The sequence below is a fragment of the Saimiri boliviensis genome, chromosome 1 (genome assembly GCF_048565385.1).
Source record: "Saimiri boliviensis isolate mSaiBol1 chromosome 1, mSaiBol1.pri, whole genome shotgun sequence".
In the NCBI taxonomy this organism is placed as follows: domain Eukaryota; kingdom Metazoa; phylum Chordata; class Mammalia; order Primates; family Cebidae; genus Saimiri; species Saimiri boliviensis.
Window position 1 is genome coordinate 39,265,324 of NC_133449.1, and position 20,387 is coordinate 39,285,710.

The following is a 20,387-nucleotide window of genomic DNA, read 5'->3' on the forward strand; positions in this document are numbered from 1 at the left end:
TAAACAGCATATGATAGGTGGGTAATAATAGTAACAATGATAATTATTAGGGCACCTATCATTAAATGAGCGCTTGCTGTGCGAAGTGATCTCAAAATCATTGTACTAAGGGGTTCTTTTAATTTTTACAACAACCCTAGTGGATGGGTACTACTAATACGTGTATACTTAACCAATGTCAGTTGCTTTATTCTTTGCTTAAGCATGTATTAACTGACTGCTGGTTACATGCAGACATTGTACTAGGTGCTCGTGATTCAACATCAGATAGGTTGTGGTCCCTTCTCTTAAGGAGTTCTCATATTCTTAGGGGAATGGGGAAGAAGACAAAGAAAATATAGTATGACAAGGGCTAGCTAGAGCATGATGGGAAAAAATGAGGAGGAGAATATAAAGGAGAATGGGAATCAGAGAACGCTGAATCCTCAAGGTTATGTGGCCAGAAGGTTACTGAAGTGCTAGAAGTCATGGGCTTCTGAGTTCAAGACCAGTGCCCTCTACTTCCTGGATGGGCATCATTTCTAAGATAAGGCTTGAGGGAGCATCTTCCAAGGAAAGAATAAAAAGAACAACAGCAAAAACACAATTCATTGTATAAGATTTCAAATTCACAAAAATAGAATAGACCCCATCCACCCATCCCTTAGATTTGAAAAATAATCTACATTTTGCCACACAAGCTAGGTGAAAGGCCCCTTTTTTTTTTTTTTTTTTTTTTTTTTTTTTTTTTCTGAGACAGAGTCTTGCTCTGTCACCAGGCTGGAGTGCAGTGGCGCAATCTCGGCTCACTGCAACCTTCGCCTCCTAGGTTCAAGCGATTCTTCCACCTCAGCCTCCCGAGTAGCTGAGACCACAGGCGCCTGCCACCATGCCTGGCTAATTTTTTGTATTTTTAGTAGAGACGGGGTTTCACCATGTTGGTCAGGATGCTCTCGATCTCTTGACCTCATGATCCGCCCGCCTCGGCCTCACAAAGTGCTGGGATTACAGGTGAATGGCACTTTTAATAAGATGACTCTGTATCAGGCTCTACTGGTGATTCCAGGAGGACTGGATAGATCCCTCCGTTTCTCCTTTTCCAGAAACAGAATCTCTTTTCTCCCCTTCTTTGAGAAGATACCTTGGTTCTAATGGGAGTGAGTTGCAGAGCTGTATTCCAACCTCTATCACTGCTGGAGGAAGACAGTTTTACAGACATGCTGGACAGGCAGCCTCCTCGTAAACTATAGAGAGCATTACTGTTGCTGTAATCAGGTTTGCATTCTGCATGTATGGCTTTTATTTAAATGCTGCTTTGGTAAACAATAACTCAGTCATCACGTGGCTGATATAGTATGGGCATCTTTAACAAATGGATTGGACACAATGGGCACCTTAGTTAGGATGCTGAACCATATCAGGTAACTGTTGTCACCCACATGTATTACTTGGCAATCATCTGGTGAATGGTGGACCTGATTGTAAAAATAGATTGGAATTTTATCTGCTTTCTTCCTTTTTCCCTATTAGCCCCAGTCGCTGGGAAGGAGTGTGTTTTAGGCAGTATGCCCTGAGTGGCAATTTAGAAGGCAGGGAAAATTTAAAAAAAAAAAAAAAAGAGCGCTTAGACTAGTCACCCATGGAATTTATACTTGTGGTGCATATTTTTGGATTACAAAAGAATTGATCGAGTTTATGAAAGAAGAGTAAGTCATTTCTGGAAAGAAAATCTTTTTTAGCATTCAGTAACAAGGCTGACTGAGGTTTACCAAAGTTATAATAGTGCTGTTTTTGTTAAAGAGGAAGTGATTGGGTACAGAAGAAAGCATTTTGGATTGTTAGGAGTGGTATTGGGCAAATCACTTCACATACCTCTGAACCTCAGTTTCCTTGCCTGTATCATCTGCAAGATGCTCTTAGTCTCTATTTATTTATTTATTTTTGAGCTAGGTCTCATTCTGTCACTCAGGCTGGAATGCAGTGGTGTTATCATAGCTCACTGCAACCTTGAACTCCTGGGCTCAAGTGATTCTCCCACCTCAGCCTCCCAAGTAGCTGGGATGACAGGCACGTACTTCCATGCTGGCTAATATTTGGTTTTTTTTGGTTGTTTTTTTTGTTTTGTTTTGTTTTGTTTTTGTTTTTTTGTGACAGAGTCTTGCTCTGTCACCAGGGTGGAGTGCAGTGGCATGATCTCAGCTCCCTGCAACCTCTGACTCCCTGGTTCAAGTGATTCTCTTGCCTCATCCTCCCGAGTACCTGGGATTACAGGCATGTGCCACCACGCCCAGTTAATTTTTGTATTTTTAGTAGAGACGAGGTTTTACCACATTGGCCAGGATGGTCTCAATCTCCTGATCTCGTGATCTGCCCTCCTTGGCCTTCCAAAGTACTAGGATTATAGGCGTGAGCCACCGCACCCAGCTAATTTTTGTATTTTTTTCTAGAGACAGGGTTTCACGATGTTGCCTAGGCTGGTTTTGAACTCCTGAGTTCAAGTAATTCACCTGCCTTGGCCTCCCAAAGTGCTGGGATTATAGGTGTGAGCCACCGCACCTGGCCAGTCTCTGCTATTTTGTGATATAGGAGACTTTAATGCATTGTGGTGGTTAAAAGCAGTGTAGTGGCCTTTTGGTATCAGATAAAACTGGGTTTCATGTCTGTGTTGCTGCTTGTTTGCTGTGTGATCTTGGGAAATCTCTCTCAATCTTTATGTTCTCCATTTTTATCATCTATAAAACTGGTACAATAGTAACAGCTGTAGCCCAGACTTGCAAAGATTAAATGTATTGTGCTTAGCACAGGGCTTAGTACATTTAAATTTTCAGTAAATGGAAGCTATGATTATTATTACATATTTGTGTCCATTTTATACCATATTATACTTAAACAATTAAAGATCCAGGAATGAAAATAAAGGCTTCAACAGAATTTTACAAAAAAAATTTAGCAAAACATGTCTTCAGCTAGCATCATTTTCCGAAGTATTTTCCTTTGATCTCGTGCTAGCATACATAAAGAAAGGATGCACTATCAGATCCATGACAAGTATATGGTTCATTTCCAATTTCATTCATTTAAACATCCAACCAGCATCACTTTATGCCTTCTAGGTTCTTGACATTCAACTAGCCTCCCAGGATAAAAAGGCAAATGTGACATTTTTCTTCCTATTGCAAGGCTTACGGTGGAGAGGGCAGAAGTAAAGATAGCAGTATTGTTGCATTACATTGTTTATCAGGTCTCTCTCACCTTGTGCTTTGTGGAAATCCTATCAGATCTGGAATTCAGCAGTCTGTGCCAGTTTTAAAGTTTGCCCTAAAGTCAGCTTTCTCTGTGATGGTGTTTGGTTCCGATAGACCATTGCTTACATTCTAGGTCCACACAATTTCAGATTCTCCTTGTTGAAGTATGCAATTGGCAGAATTCTTCTCTGTTTAACAAGAGTTTATTTGAGGCTGGGCACAGTGGCTCACACCTGTAATCCCAGTACTTTGGGTGGCTGAGATGGTGGATAATGCAGTCAGGAGTTCAAGATCAGCCTGACCAATGTGATGAAAGCCCGTCTGCACTGAAAATACAAAAATTAGCTGGGCATGATGGCACGTGCCTGTTGTCACCTACTTGTAAGGCTGAGGCAGGGAGAATCACTTGAACCCAGGAGATGGAGGTTGTAGTGAGCCGAGATCGTGCCACTGCACTCCAGCCTGGTGACAGAGTGAAACTCCATCTCAAAAAAAAAAAAAAAAAAAAAAAAAGTTTATTTGAAAGAAAATTGGAAACAAACTTGAAAACTGTAGATTTTTGTTCGGTTACTTGAAACAAGCAAGCAAACAAAGCAAGAAGAGTGGGCAGACTGGTTCCACTTTAAAAAATAATGACAAACATAGCTAACTTAAACTGAGTACTCACTATGTTCCAGGAAGTGGCTTAAGGTCTTCGTATATAATAATCTATTAATCCTCACAACAGCCATGTTAAGTAGATTCTACTAATCCATTTAACTGGTGAGAAACCTGAGGGACAGGTAGACTGAGTAATCTGTTGGTCAGACAACTAGTAAACTGGGATTTGATCTCTTGCAATGTGACCCAGAACCAGGCTCCTAATCAGTAGTTTGTGAATGGCACAAGATATGTGTAATAGTTTTCTATTGTTTTATTAAATATTGAACTCGAGAAAATTAAATCCCAGCAGGTTGCAAATATAATTCAAACTTTTATTAAATGTCAGAATATTGTATCCTTGGATACATTTTGCTCCTGGGCAATTATCCAGGTTTGGAGCACAGATTTAAGTATTTGCCGCCGTGATTATTGCATTGACTTACAGTGGCAAATCAGATTACACAGTGAGGAGAATTAAATTACTGACACGTACTTTCAGGAGGACACCTTTTGATTTTGGTGTGTGAATTCAAATGTTACCTCAGAACCAGCAGCTCTTCTCCCCAGCCTGGGAATTTCCTTTGAACTACCCGCTGTATTGAAAAAGTTGTCATCTGACTTGGAACTTGTGAGTTCCAAAAGGGAAATAAAAGATCTTTTTCTGTCTCTTACTCTATGCTACTAGAAATAGTCATTTCGTAAGTCTGTGAGTCCTCCAAGAGGCATTCACGTTACTTACTTCTTGTCCCTTAAAATGATCCTGACCACAGGTTCTCCTCAGTTACAAAATCCATTGTGGCAGAAAGTATTATAAATACGTCACCTCTGGAATTTATTCATGTTCTCAGCCTGGGTGTCCAGCAACAAGGTCCCTGAGCCCTTCCTCAGTGTCAGGCCTTCCTCGCCCAGTGCTACCTGGCAACCTCCTTCCTGACACTAAAACGGAGTCTGCCATGAGAGTCTCTTGCCACCGTGGTCCTCCCTTTGGGAAGAAGCTCCATGGGTTCACTCTCAACTCGGCCTGATTTCTCTGTCCTTTGAGGAGAATGCTCTAAGACTGAGTCTGACTCCTTCTGTTTCCAGAATCAAGGGCAAACTATAAGCTGGGAATGTTGGGCTGAATGCTCAGGCTGCCTGTGGAGGCAGTTACAGAAGTATGTCCTGAAGACAGGCTAGAGGGGCCATGGTGCTCATGATTCTAGAAAAGCAGTAAAAGGTCAGGCACAATGGCTCATGCCTATAACTTCAGCACTTTGGGAAGCTGAGACAGGCTGAATCACTTGAGGCCAGGAGTTTGAGACCAGCCTGGCCCACATGGTGAAACTCCATCTCTATTTAAAAATACAAAAATTAGCTGAGTGTGGTGGTGCACACCTGTACTTGGGAGGCTGAGGCAGAAGAATTGCTTGAACCTGGGAGGTGGAGGTTGCAATGAGCCGAGATTGTGCCACTGCACTCCAGCCTGGGCAACAGAGTGAGACTCAGTCTGAAAAAAAGAAAAAACGTTAAGCATTATCAAAGAAAGAGAAGAAATACCATTAGCCTAGAGATGAAATGATGGGTTTGCTGTCCAAAAGCACAGGTAGTCAGAGGTGCGAGGTTGAAACCGGGGATGAAATGAATGGTTGGTGAACAGAGTGCAGGCAGGGATGGAGCAGGGGGCAGGTGACAGGGAGTGAAACTTGCAGGTCTTGTTACCCTTTTACAGGACAGTGAGTGGCACCTGTCAGGCTGGACGCAGGACCTTGAAGTTCGTAGCTGGCCTGGCTTATCATCTGGTTCACTGTACCCATTCCTGCCTGCCCTTTGCTGCCAAGGCTCTAGCAGACCTCCTGCCTGCCAGAGTCTGGGCTCTGTCCCATTTTCAGTTTAATAGAATTGATGTTACTCAGTGCTCCCAGGACACATGGCATTGCACCGTCTGGCTCTGGCCCTGCTTTCAACAGAAGGGGGAAAGAGAAGAGGACTGCCAGCAAGGCTGTTTCCTTCCACTGCAGCCCCACGCTGCCTCCTGCTTCTTCTGAGTGATAAACCTGAAAGATTCTGAGTAGAATTTTTTAATTAAAATATTTTATGTTTTCTATCGTAGAACATAAATAGTGGGGAGAAGAAATCATCTCTAGTTAAAGTCAGCAAGTGTTTATTGAATGTCTAGTACTTACCAACATTACTTACATCCCTAACCTTATTATAAAGGTCACAGAGGCGAAAATAATATAAAATGTGGTTCCAGACTTTAAGGGCATATCCAAAAGTCATTATGACTTAAAATTATATATTGCATATAGAAATGTAACTATTATTGCAAAATGGCTCATGGGTTTGGTTATTTCATGACTCAAATCATGCTGACTGAAACATAAACCACACGGAGAACATTTGTTTTAGTTTCACTTTCCAGCACCAGGCTTTAAAAGAATTCTTTTTTTTTCCAGCTTTATTGAGCTGTAATTGACAAGTCAAAATTGTACATATTCAAGGTGGGCAACTTGATGTTTTGATATCTGCATAAGTTGTATAATGATTACCACAATGAAACTGCTAGCATGTCTATCACCTCACATAGTTACCATTTTCTTTTTCTTTTTATTTGTGCTAAGAACACTTAAGATCTACCTTTTAGCAAATTTCAAGTGTACATTATAGTCTTAAACACAGTCATCATGATGCACATTGTATCTCCAGGACCCATTCATCTTACCTAGCTGAAACTTTATACCCTTTGACAAACATCTCCCTCTTTCCTCCTCCTACCCTCACCCCGGTGACCTTGGCAACCACCATATTACTCTCTACTTCTGTGAGCTTTATTTTAGATTCCGTAAGTGAGAGCATGCAGTATTTGTCTTTCTGTATCTGGCTTATTTAACTTAACGTAATGTTTCCAAGGTTAATTCAGGTTGTTGCAAATTTCCTTCTTTTTATGGTTGAATAATATTCCATTATGTATGTATACACACACAATGGAATATATATATATATGTATATATATATGTATGTATATATTTATACCACATTTAAAAAGAATTCAACCTTTAAACTCTATGAATCATCTTTGGAGTTATAACTAGTGATAAAACACACACACACACACGCTTGTACTTTGAATTACTATCAAGTCAGATCAACCATAAAGTTGGCTAATGAATAGTTAATAACTGGCTGGCTGATCAGCCCATATATTCCTTGGCAAATTGGATCAAACCACAGAAAAGTAGTCTCAGGTAAAGTGAACAATATAACATAATTTCCTTTCTCATAGAAAGAGGCTCTATTTAATTTTCACACCCCTGTGTCTGTTGTCCTTTCATGAAATACAGTAGTCTGCTTCTCAAAATGTCCCTGCTGGTGAAAGACATGCATTTATTTTTTTTACTACATTCTTAATTTCTGGTATGTAGGGATAAACTATGCCTCTGGGAAAGAAATGCACTGCATGGATACACTTTGTGAAGGTAAACATACAGAGGCATTCTGCTTTCTGTTAATTAATGATAGTGATGCCAAGTTTTTTATAGGAAACCAGTTTTGCTTTTGAACACTAGGGAGATCTTTTGAGCATAAGAAATATTTCAATTTAGGAAAACTACAGCACAGCCAAGACTCCAAATGTAACAAGTGAATTACAGTTGGTCTAAAAAATTGGATGCATTAGGAATTGGTCCATGAATGTTCAGTAAATACAACTAGATCCCTGAAAATATTTTCTCGAAGCTAAAGACAACTCTGAAAGTTGGGATTTGTTCCAGCATTTTCCCAGGAGTGGGAATTCAGATGCATGGGCTGGGACTGTGGGAGCTGAGAGAGGCTGGAGTGGCCAGCAGCCCGCTGGGCAGAACCTCGCCTGGCTGGTGAGAGATCAATGTTCCCTGGCTCCAAATGGAGACTGAGTCTGACATTTTTGCAGAGTGGGAGTTTGAGCTTCCTCTTGTTTTTATTCATTACAAAGTCATTTATGAATGCGCACTAACTGTGACATGACCTTGTTGGTATATTTAAAGCAACCCTAGGCTGGTGGGGTTAAAAATTTCATTGTACACACAGAGGCGGCTTGTCAGCAGGAATGCAGAGTTTGGCAGGGTTAGAGGCAATGGACCTGAGGGCTGAGTCACCCTGCAGAGCATGCCAGATAACCCCTCCCCACCCTACACAATGGGTTCTATTCTAGTGCCATTCCCAACTCAGCACGATCTATACTGTTTCTGCCTTGGGCTTGTGTGCAATTGTCTGCATGGAGGCATAGCTGGTAATAAAAGAATGATGGAAATTAGAATGGTTACTTAAAATGAAAACACCAAAGTCTGGTTTCTCTGAGCCCTCCCAAAGGTGTTTACTCTTTGACTTCTAGGAATCAATTCCACAGAAATACTCGTGTCCACAAATACACACACACAAAGAAGTTAATTACAGCATGATGTAGAAGAATGTCAAATTGGCTGAGCATGGTGGCTCATGTCTGTAATCCTAGCACTTTAGGAGGCTGAGGCAAGTGGGTCAGTTGAGCCCAGTTTTAGACCAGCCTGGGCAACATGGTGAAACCCCATCTCTACAAAAAATACAGAAATTAGCCCAGCATGGTGCTGCAGACCTGTGGTTCCAGCTATGGGGAGGCTGAGGTGGGAGGATCACCTGAGTCCAGGTGGTTGAGGCTGCAGTGAGCCATGATCAAGCCACTGCACTCCAGCCTGGGTGACAGAGCGAGACATTCCCTAAATAAATAAATAAATAAATAAATAATGACGAAGACGATTGGAAGCAACATAAACTGGAAGGGGTCATAAATTATGACAGGGGTTCCCAACAGGTACCGGTCCATGGCCTGTTAGGAACTGGCTGTAGAGTAGGAGGTGAGCTGCAGGCAGGCCAGCATTACCGCCGGAGCTCCACCTCCTGTCAGATCAGCGGCAGGTGTTAGATTCTCAGAGGAGCGTGAACTGCACACACAAGGGATCTAGGCTGCATGATCCTTATGAGACTCTAATGATGCCTGATGATCTGTCACTGTCTCCCATCACCCCCAGATGGGATCGTCTAGTTGCAGATAAACAAGCTCAGGGCTCCCACTGATTCTACATTATGGCGAATGTAAAGTAATAACAGAAATAAAGTGCACAATAAATGTAATGTGCTTGAATCATCCTAAACCCCCCGCCCCACTACGCTGTCCTATGTAAAAATTGTCTTCCACGAAACTGGTACCTAGTGCCAAAAGGGTTGGGAACTGCTGAATTACGAACGATTTATGCAATGAAGTATTATGTAGCTATGAAAAACAGCTAGGCAGCTTGCTGAATAAAAATGTCCATCATAGATTGCTAAGGAATGGCGTGTGTGTGTGTGTGTGTGTGTGTGTATAAAATCTCATTTCTGTGTTTTAAAAAACTATGCATGTGAACCAGGGTTGCAGTGTTACCTTTGGAAAGTGGAGTTGGACCAGGTCAAGGAAGGACCAGCGCTTCGTTGTTGTCATTGTTGCTGTTTTTGAGACAGAGTCTCCCTCTGTCATCCAGGCTGGAGTGCAGTGGCATGATCTTGGCTCATTGCAACCTCCGCCTCCTGGGTTCAAGTGATTCTCCTGCCTCAGTCTGCTCAGATGAGTAGCTGGGAACAGGTGCCCACCACCATGCTTGGCTAATTTTTATACTTTTAGTAGAGACAGTTTCACCGTGTTGGCCAGGCTGGTCTTGAACTCCTGACCTCAGGTGATCCTCCCACCTTGGCCTCCTAAAATGTTGGGATTACAGGCGTGGGTCACTATGCCTGGCCAGGACCAGCACTTTGGCTTTCTACATTTCTGTAGAATTAGAATTTTTGCAATTAATATTGTTATTTCTGCAACTAAATATACATTTTAAAAAGGAGATTAAATAACTAAAGAGTAACAGTCAAAATTCCCAGAGTAATCCTGGGATTACATAATAGCCAAAAAGTACAAATCCATAGCTAGAGACGGAAGTTCTATGGTAGCTCTAGGCTATTGGATGAAACATTTCATCATCAAAGTATACAGCAGGCATCCCCAAACTTTTTACACAGGGGGCCAGTTCACTGTCCCTCAGACCATTGGAGGGCCGCCACATACTGTGCTCCTCTCACTGACCACCAGTGAAAGAGGTGCCCCTTCCTGAAGTGCTGCGGAGGGCCGGATAAATGGCCTCAGGGGGCCACATGCGGCCCGCAGGCCGTAGTTTGGGGACGCCTGGTATACAGTCATGTGTTGCTTAGAAACTGGGTTACGTTCTGAGAAATGCATTGTTAGGCAATTTCACTCTTGTGCAAACATTATAGAATGTACCTATCAAATGTAGTTCCTATAGCCCACCACACCCTAGGCTGTGTGGTACAGCCTGTTGCTGCTAGGCTATGAACCTGTGTGATACATTACTGAATACAGTAGCTAATTGTAACACAATGGTAACTATTTCAGTTTTAAACATAGAAAAGGTACACTAAAAATATAATATTAAAGATAAAGAATGGTACCTGTATGGGGCACTTACCATGAGTAGAGCTTGCAGGACTGGAAGTTGCTCTGTGTGAATCAGTGAGGGAGCAGTGAGTGAGTTTAAAAAACGGTTTGACTTTTGTCATAACACTCAGCTTAAAACCAACACAAGCAGAAAGTAGTTGTGTATAGCTGTGCAAAAATTCTTTCTTTCTTTGTATCCTTATTCTAGAAGCTTTTTTTCTATAGATTTTTTTCTTCTTGTTAAACTGTTCGTTAAAAACTAAGATACAAACGCATACACTAGCCTAGGCCTACACAGGGTCTGGATCATCAGTAAAACTGTCTTCCACCTCCACATCTTATCCCCCTGGAAGGCCTTCAGGAGCAGTAACAAGCATGGAGTTGGCACCTCCTGTGATAACAATGCCTTTTCCTGGATACCTCCTGAAGGACCTGCCTGAGGCTGTTTCACAGTTAACTTGTTTGCTTGTTTTTTATATATAAGTGGAAGGAACACACTGCAAAATAAGGATAAAAACATGGTAAATACATAAACCAGTAACAGTCATTTAGTGTCAAGTATTATGCGCTGTACACATAATTCTCTGTGCTATACTTTAATACAACTGACAGTGCAGTCGGTTTCTTTACACCAGCATCACCACAAACACAGGAGTAAAAGTTATGACAGCTGCAATCTCACTAGGTGACAGGAGTTTGTCGGCTCCTTTATAATCTTCTGGGACCACCTCTATGCAGTCAATCGTTGATTGAAATGGGATGTGGTACATGAGTGTATTTCTAGAATTCGTGTTCTATCTTCTAAGAGAAGATGGGACTATGAAGTCCAAACTGTTTATTGGGCTGGCCCTTTTCTTCTATCAGTGTCATTGTACTACCAATAATGCGCTGTTATTTATTTCCTATTTTACAGTTTACAAAGCACCTTTCACACCTGGAATAATAGTTACAACAAACCTGTAATGGGATATCCTTATTTTCAGAAAAAGTAATTGAGGTTTAGGGAAATTAGTTTATGTGCTCTAAATGACACAAGTAGTTAGGGCAAAACTTCAGAAGGAGTCAAATAGGGATTCTGTCCCCAAGCAGGCCATTAATTCTAGGTAAATCACTGTTTTCTAGGTTTTGGGTTTCTCAACTATACAACAGGGATGGGGAAGTGTTCTAAGTATAAAATTATACAATTGTTTAAATGAAACTGAGTAGCCCCTCCCTACCCACCACCCTTCAATTAACTTTGGAACAATTCCCTGGATGTGGTTGAAGATATTTATGTTGTGTAGACATGTCAGACATCCTTCTATTAGCATATTTAGGTGTAGGGTAAAAGGCTATCTACGGTGAATTGGTTAAAAGGACTGATTCTGTTCTTGCAGATTGGTTGGAAAGAACCCAACGGGACATGGGCACACCCTCCCTTCCTGGGCCTCTTCCCCAGGTGGCCCCGGTGAGAGATCAGGAAGCTCCCAGACATAGGATGTCTAACTCACTCAGGCGATCACGTGACAGAGAGGTAAGGATTTCACTTGAATTTAGAGGGATGGTTTTGTACAGATCTGGTTGGTACACAGTAACTCTAAATGATTTCACACCAGCATATAAATAAATAATTGTAAAACAATTGGATTTGTTGTGCTGTTTGGTAATGGGTCAGAGTAACACAAATGGACTTTCCTTATGACTGAGCTGTCACCTGAGTCTTAATATTAATACCATCTGTCAAACCACGGAATCCTAATCTTTAATTAATCAACAAAATTTTATGAACCTATGCCCAAAGGGCCAGGCTTTAAGCCATGAGTGTTGTTATTATTCAGGAGATGACTCCCATTGAAAAGATGTCTTGTTACTTTGGTTTCCAAGAGGAGGGGCCGTGCTGCACAGGGTCACACCAGGAAGTGACTGGGTGGGTCAGGAAGCAGAGGGAGCAATGGGAAACCTGGGCCAGAGCCTTTATTGTGGTTTCCATGAAGGAATGGTTGAGGCAGGGTAAGCAGGCTAGTGTGAACACTTCTCATGGGCTCTGGGGTATAGGGCCTGTCTCTATCAGTTAGTTTGATACCTGGCCCTGGGTGGTTAGAGTGGCTCCACCTGTGAGAGCCTAATAAAGGAGGGGCTTGGGGCTTGGGATCTGAATTGGTTGGTTTGCATATGAAAGACAGATGCATCTTCACTATCTCTAGGAATTGGCCCAGCCCTGAAAGGGCCAGTCTCTCCAGGGTCAGCAAGGCCCCAGCTGTCAAAGCACCAGAATAAAAAGACATGCTTAATACAGGCTGATATAAATTGGGTTAGCCTTAAAAGGAAACACAGAATTGGCAAGTGGGAGTGCTAGAAAAAATATGGATATATAACTTATCACTCTGTATAACGACACGTGTACCAACACATACAACAAATTCGTTGTGGGTCACTGGTTTGGCATTAGTGACTGGGGAAAAGGCTTTTATGTGTGTGTGTGTGTGTTTTTTTTTCTGCTGAGATCACTAGGTTACCTTGCCATTTGAGGTAATGTATTTAGTTTTCCTGCAATTGAGGTATACAATTACCAGGTGACAGTGGGTTCATAAGCATGGTGTTAGCCCCTCCTGCCTCACCCCCATATGTATACATACATATTCTTGCTTGTTTAAAGGTAGCATTTCATTACCCAACTTTTCTTAAGATACAGGAAGACAAACACAATTCTAATATTAGTACCATGGATATACTCAACTAAAACATATCATAAAAATATATTTATTGTATCGTTGCCCTTCCAACACCGCAATACCTGCCCCTTCCCTGTGTAGTTAGAGGGAACAGGTTCCTGAAGAGTATATAAGCTCACATATTTTATTTTTATTCAGGAATGACGTACATAGAGAAGTTATTAGAATATATATATATATATATTTTCTTTTTCTTTTTTTTTTTTTTTTTGAGATGGAGTCTTGCTCTGTCACTTAGCCAGGAGTGCAGTGGTACAATTTCAGCTCACTGCAACCTCTGCCTCCTGGGTTCGAACAATTCTCCTTTCTCCAGCTACTCCTCCTAAGTAGCTGGAATTACAGGCACATGCCATCACACCCAGCTAAGTTTTCTATTTTTAGTAGAGATGGGGTTTCACTGTATTGGTCACGCTGGTCTCAACCTCCTGACCTTAGGTGATCCTAAGGCCTTGGCTTCCCAGAGTGCTGGGATTACAGGCATGAGCCACTGCCCCCAGCCAGAATCAATAGATTTGTTTGCTGTAATTCATGGTACCCTTAAGTGAATCTCTGAAAAATTAGCTTCCATGTATGACTTAACAGTGGCCTTGTTCTTACAGATGTATCATTTATAGAATGATAAATGCCACTGACTCTTGTCTTATACACACACCCACCTGGGCCGGCACCAGGCAAGTGACAGGTGCCACCCATGCTCTGATCTCAGGCCAGCTGATGTAGAGCATGAGGGGGTTGCACTGCTTCTTTTTCCATGGGCTGAGAATTTCCTTTCATGTGGGGCTGGCAAGGCAATGCTTATCTATATAAACATGCTTTTTTTTTTTTTTTTTTTTTTAAATACCTACACTCATTTGCCAGTTCACCCAGAGAAGCAACAGGTCTCAGGGCCAGAAGTTCTTTCTGCTGGAAGGGTCCAAATTAATCCTTTAAACATAGCGAGTTCATTTCTTTCACGATCTCATTCACTGCTGCATAACCACCCTTCCTCCAAATCTCCCCAAGTAGTGCTAATTAGTCACATGGAGCCCGATTTCTAATAACAAATGAACGTATTTTTTTTCCTCGTCATCACCTTACTAACAAGGGAAAGAAGCCCCCAAAGCCAGAGCAACAGAGACTAGATCAGGTGTAATGTAGCTTCTCTTGAACCCTTTGCTCTGCATACCTAACCCCCAGTTGTGTTCTTAACACCTTTCACTTTTATGATGCCAAGAATAAGGATATAAATATTCTTCAGTTCCTCCTTCCTTTCTTTTTCACTTTTTTTTTTTTTTTTGGCTGTTTTTCTGTAAAGTCTTCATTACCAGTCCACATTCCCTAGATTTAATAACTGAGTTCCTTTTCTTTCTTCTAGTTAGCCTTGATGTCTTTCCTTTCTTCTGTACAATAGTCCTCCTCTGGATCAATAATGGTTACCTGCTTTAAAAGTAACTCTCAAAAAAAAAAAAAAAAAAAAAAGTAACTCTCAAAAGACTTAGATCCTTTTTCAGAGTCCAAAGGCAACCTTTGGGGTCTTGGGAGCTTGGGTTCAGGTAATGAGAGCAGCAGCAACATATGCTTTATTCTGTTAAACGCCAGGTGAAAATCCATTCTGACTGAATTCAAAGTGCAGTTGAAAGAAAAAAAATAAAGTCTTCACAGAAATAACTCACGGTTTTGTACAAACCCGAAGAACTCACTAGATATATCTTTCCTGTGACTGTAACAGACAGAATCGTCTGCACTTGGGTTTCTCTGTTGCTTTCTAGAGGATCCACTGTAGTAATTCTCACACCTTTCCAGTGTCTGGATGGCAGATAAAGGAGCACCTTGGCTAAGGGAGCGCAGGCTCAGGTAAAATAAATAACCCAAGAGAGAAGCAGCCAAACTCGCCAGAGGGCCAGCTCAGACATTCACTCCCCAGCTGTTAAGAATGTTCATTTTCATATCTTTTGTAATTCCATCAACCTTTGGAGCATTCTCAAAGAGGGAGCAGGGTCAGGGAGAGGGGAGAGCGTGGTGACAGCTTCAGGCTACCTGTCTGTACAAGGAAGTAGCTTAACCACTGTATTAGTTTCCAATTACTGCTATATCAAAGTACTGCCAACTTAATGATTTTAAAAAAGAACATTTATTATCTTACAGTTCTGTAGGTCAGAAGTCCGAAATGAGTCTTACTGGGCTAAAGTGTTAGCAAGGCTGTGTGGCTTCTGGAATCTCTTAGGGGAAATCCATTTCCTTGGCTTTTACACCTTCTGGAAGTTTTCATGTACATTCCTTGGTTCACGGCCACCTTTCTCCATCCTCAAAGCCAACAGGGTTGCACTCTCTGACTCTTTCTCTGATGTCATGTTTCTCTCGTTCCCAGGCTATAGCTGGGAAAATTTATCTGGTTTTAAGGATCCAATAGGATCCTTAAATAAAATCACGTGATCCTATTGGAGCCACGCGAATAATCCAGGATACTCTCCCCATTTCAAGATTCTCAATCACAGCTGCAGAGTCCTTTTTGGCACTTCAAGTGACATTCATAAGTTGAGGAGGGGGAAGTCAATTATTCTATCCTACCAAACCGCAAAACGGATAACCTCACTGAGACGGAAAAAGCAAGTTTCTACTTTGGACCTGATGTTGTGAGTGAGTCAGGAGGGCCACCCCAGCTCCAGAGGCAGTTTCCAGGAGCTCCTGGTCAATGGTATGGAGAATGGCAGGACCATCCAGAGCTGGTAGAAGAGAAAGGGCTCCTGTGATGTGACCCCTGGGGCCTGCAGCCGATCCATGTCCATAGAGAGGTTAAAGCAAGAATCAAGCTTCTTGGGTCTGAGGGGCAAATAGAAAGCAAACCAAAATAAATAAAATATAATAAATAAAAAATATTAGAAAAATTTAAGTAAAATAAAAAATGTTAATTTTTGGAGAACTTTGGAAGTCAAAGGAGGGAGAGGAATCATTCTGTATCTAGAGAAGATGGGACAATTCAAGCTTTTTTTTTTTTTTTTAACTTTGAGTTCCAGGATGCAAGTGCAGCATGTGTGGAATTGTTACATAGATATACATGTGCATGGTGGTTTGCTGCACCTTTGAACCCATCATCTAGGTTTTAAGCCCCATGTGCATTAGTTATTTGTCCTAATGCTCTTCCTCCCCTCGCACCTCCCACCCTCTGACTGGCCCCAGTGTGTGCTGTTCCCCTCCCTGTGTTCATGTGTTCTCATTGTTTAACTCTCACTTATGAGTGGGACATGCGGTGTTTGAAGTTTTTTTGAAGGTAGAGAAAACTCATGTATGTTTGAAGAAGGGACATGAAGAAGAGACCAAAGTCATCCTCAAAACTGAAATTAAGGTTTTAATGTGAATTTTAAAATTGTCATTATTAATATTATTATTGCTTGCCTGTAATAAAATTTCATGTGTCACAGACTGATGTGATGTCAAATAAAATAGAATTAAAAAAAATATCCCATTACAGCTGAGGGTCCTTCTCACTTCTCACATGTTTCACCATCATTGCTAGATTACCTCTTAATCGCCCTTCTTCCATCATGTCATTATCCTTCTTTCCACTGCCTAAGATCTTGTGTTTCTCCTGTTGTACAGATCTTCTACAGCCTGAATCCAATCAATATTTCCAAACTTAGCCTGAACTTTTTATTACAAACTCTCCTCTCTGCCAGGACCCGGATGCTCAATGTCGTGTGTATATACCTTGTTCATTACTGTCTCTGAGTTCACATGGATTTCCATTCCCCAAATACTCTTCTTCCTCTCCACCAATTTACTCATTTAGATCTTTGAAAGCTTAAATCCCATTAATACTTTGGCTGTCTCTATTTATAAGAGTCCTCCTTTCTTTGAACACATTAACATTTACTAAACACATTATAGGTCCGTAGATAACTTCCATGAGGTCCAACCATCACACCCACCCATCTTCCTGCAACATCACTACATTCTCAGTTCTTTCCACTGTTACTGTGGATGAACTATGTGTGTGCCTACCTAAAACAACCTCTCCACTTATCTGCCAGATCCCTTCCCCTCCTGCCCACTCACAGACTTTGCTCCCAGAAGTCTCCCTCTCTTTTCTTGTATGAAGTTTTCTGTCTCTCAATAATCATTCTCAGCGGCATACAAATACACTGCTTTCCCCCTGTCCTCAATAAAACAAATGCTCTCTTTTTTTTCCACGTCAATAATTTTTATGAACAAAGGGAAGAAAATACAAAATAAAATTTAAAATATTGGCATGATGGATTTATGATGACAAACGCTCTCTTAATGCCACTTTCACCGCTATTACTCCTTCCTCTTCCCTTTATGACAAAACTCCTTGAAAGAGTTTTGCTTATACTCACTGCTATAACTTCTCTCTTTCCATTCTCTCTTGAACTAATTCCAAACATACATCCCCAATGTTCTGATTAAACTGCTCTTATTAAGGACGTTAAAGACCTGTGTGCTAAATCCAGTGCTCAATTACCAGTTCTTATCTTGCTGGACTAATCAGCAACTTTGAGATTCTGATGATTCTCTGCTGTTTGAAACACTTTCTTCACTTGGCTCCCAGGATTCCACACTCTCTTACCTCTCAGGCCACTCCTCTTCACTCTCATTTGTTGGTTCCCATTGATCTCCTAGGCCTCAGCAAAAAGCAGTTTTCCATGTTCCTCTCCTCTATTCTACCAACACCCATCCGCTGGATGACCTCATTCAGTCTCATGGTTTAGGTCCCATCTATATGTTGATTATCATGACTTTCAAATTTACATCTTTAATCTGAACCTCTCCCCTGAACTCTAGACTTGTTTATCTTACTGCCCACTCAACATGTCCACTTGGATATCTAATAAATATTTCAATATTAGGAACTCAGTCAGTGTACCCCAAACTGGGCCGATATTGTCCCTGCCCTACCCTGTACTTTCTATAGTCTTCCCCATGTCTGTTGATGACAGCTCCACCCAATCCCTTTCTTTCTCTTTCACCGCACACTACAAGTCAGCTATTCCTATTGATTCTACTTTCAATATCTATCCAGAAACCACTACTTCTCACCACTGTACTTTATCACCTGGTCTAAAACACTGTAATCTCTCTATTAGGTATACAAATAACATTTAAGAGTGCAGGCTCTGGAGTCACACCATGAAGGTTTGAATCCTGGCACTACCACTTACTAACCGTAGGATGCTGAGCAAGTTTTTTAACCTCTCTGAGCATTGTTTACCTCATTTGTAAAATGGAGATAATAGTAACAACAATATTACAGCTTCTACTGCTACTAATTGTTACAAGGAGTAAATAAGAAAAACATATAAACTGCTTAACAGTGCCTTGCAAATAGTATGTGATCCACACACATTTGCTATATACTATTATGTGATAAATCTACAAAAGCTTCATGGCAATAGGTGGAAAGTGGTAGGCAAGAAGATCAGAGAAACTGTGGAAACGGCCCTTCTCCCAAGCATAAACCATCCAAATCTTTAAATACCCAAACTCACACTGAACCAGGCTGGGAAATTTTTGTACCAACTCACTTGGACCTGTGTCTGTTGCTTGGTATGTTGCATTCTTTGTGCAGCTTTTACCTATAGACTTATAGAATAATAATCCATGGCTAACATTTTAATTATGTACTATTTGCTGTCATTGCTTCTCTTTCTTTTGTCTTGAGAAGAATTTCTATAGCTCCTATTTTCCAATTTTTCATTGAGATCCTCAGACAGGCTTAGTCCTGATCCTGGCTATATGTGGGTCGACCTCCCGTTTCAGGATATCATAACTAGTTTGCTCTCACTTCTACCTATTGCAACATTTAAAAGGGGGCTGTATAAGAACTACAAACCACTGCTCAAGGAAATAAGAGGAAACAAACAAATGGAAAAACATTCCATCCTCATGGATGGAAAGACTCAGTATCGTGAAAATGGCCATACTGCCCAAAGTAATTTATAGACTCAAGGCTATTTTCATCAAACTACTATTGATATTCTTCACAGAATTAGGGAAAACTACTTTAAAATTCATAAGGAACCAAAAAAGAGCCTGCATAGCCAAGACAATCCTAAGCTAAAAGAACAAACCTGGAGGCATCACACTACCTGACTTAAAACTATACTACAAGGCTACAGTAACCAAAACAGCATGGTACTGGTACCAAAACAGAAATATAGACCAATGGAACAGAACAGAGATCTCAGAAACAAAACCACACATCTAAAACCATTTTGTCTTCATTGTAGACAAAAACAAGCAATAAGGAAAGGATTTCCTATTTAATAAATGGTGCTGGGAAAACTGACTAGCCATGTGCAGAAAACCAAAACTGGACCCATTTTTTTATACCTTATACAAAAATTAACTCAAGATGGATTCAAGACTTAAATGTAAAACCCAAAACTGTAAAACCCTAGAAGAAAACCCATGCAATATCATTCAGGACATAGGTATGGGCAAATATTTTATGCTGAAATCATCAAAAGTAATTACAACAAAAGCTAAAATTGACAAAGGAGATCTAATTAAACCAATGAGCTTCTGGCCAGGTACAGTGGCTCACACCTGTAATCCCAGCACTTTGGGAGGCCAAGGTGGACAGATCATGAGGTCAGGAGATCGAGACCATCCTGGCCAACATGGTGAAACCCTGTCTCTATTAAAAATACAAAAATTAGCTGGGTGTGGTGGTGCATGCCTGTAATCCCAGCTACTCAAGAGGCTGAGGCACGAGAATCGCTTGAACCCAGGAGGTGGAGGTTGCAGTGAGCAGATATCCACCACTGTACTCCAACCTGGCGACAGAGCAAGACTCCATCTCAAAGACAAAAACGAAAACAAAAACAAAAACTAACGAGCTTGTGCACAGCAAAAGAAACTACCATCAGAGCAAACAGCCAACTTACAGAACAGGAGAAAATTTTTGCAATCTACCCACTGACAAAGGTCTAATATCCACAATTTACAAAGAACCTAAATTTATAAGAAAAAAACAACCTTGTCAAAAAGTGGGCAAAGGATATGAACAGACACTTCTCAAAAGAAGACATTTATGTGGTCAACAAATATATGAAAAAAAGCTCAACAGCACTCATCATTAGAGAAATGCAAATCAAAACCACAATGAGACACCATGTCATGCCAGTCAGAATGGTGATTATTAAAAAGTCAAGAAACAACAGATCGTGTGAAGGCTGTGGAGAAACAGGAACACTTTTACACTGTTGGTAGGAATGTAAATTAGTTCAACCACTGTGGAAGACAGTGTGGCAATTCCTCAAGGATCCAGAACCAGAAATACCATTGACCTAGCAATCCCATTACTGGGCATATAACCAAAGGAATACAAGTCATTCTGTTATA

General features: G+C 41.1%; 1 long non-coding RNA gene across 1 annotated transcript in view; it reads left to right on the forward strand.

Moving 5' to 3' along the window:
• The window catches only part of LOC104651175 (uncharacterized), a 238,838-nt gene that overhangs the window by 209,056 nt on the left and 9,395 nt on the right, over nt 1-20,387 (forward strand). The window contains exon 4 of the long non-coding RNA XR_012516853.1: nt 11,712-11,848. This is a non-coding gene — a long non-coding RNA (uncharacterized LOC104651175). The remainder of the gene's footprint in view (nt 1-11,711; nt 11,849-20,387) is intronic.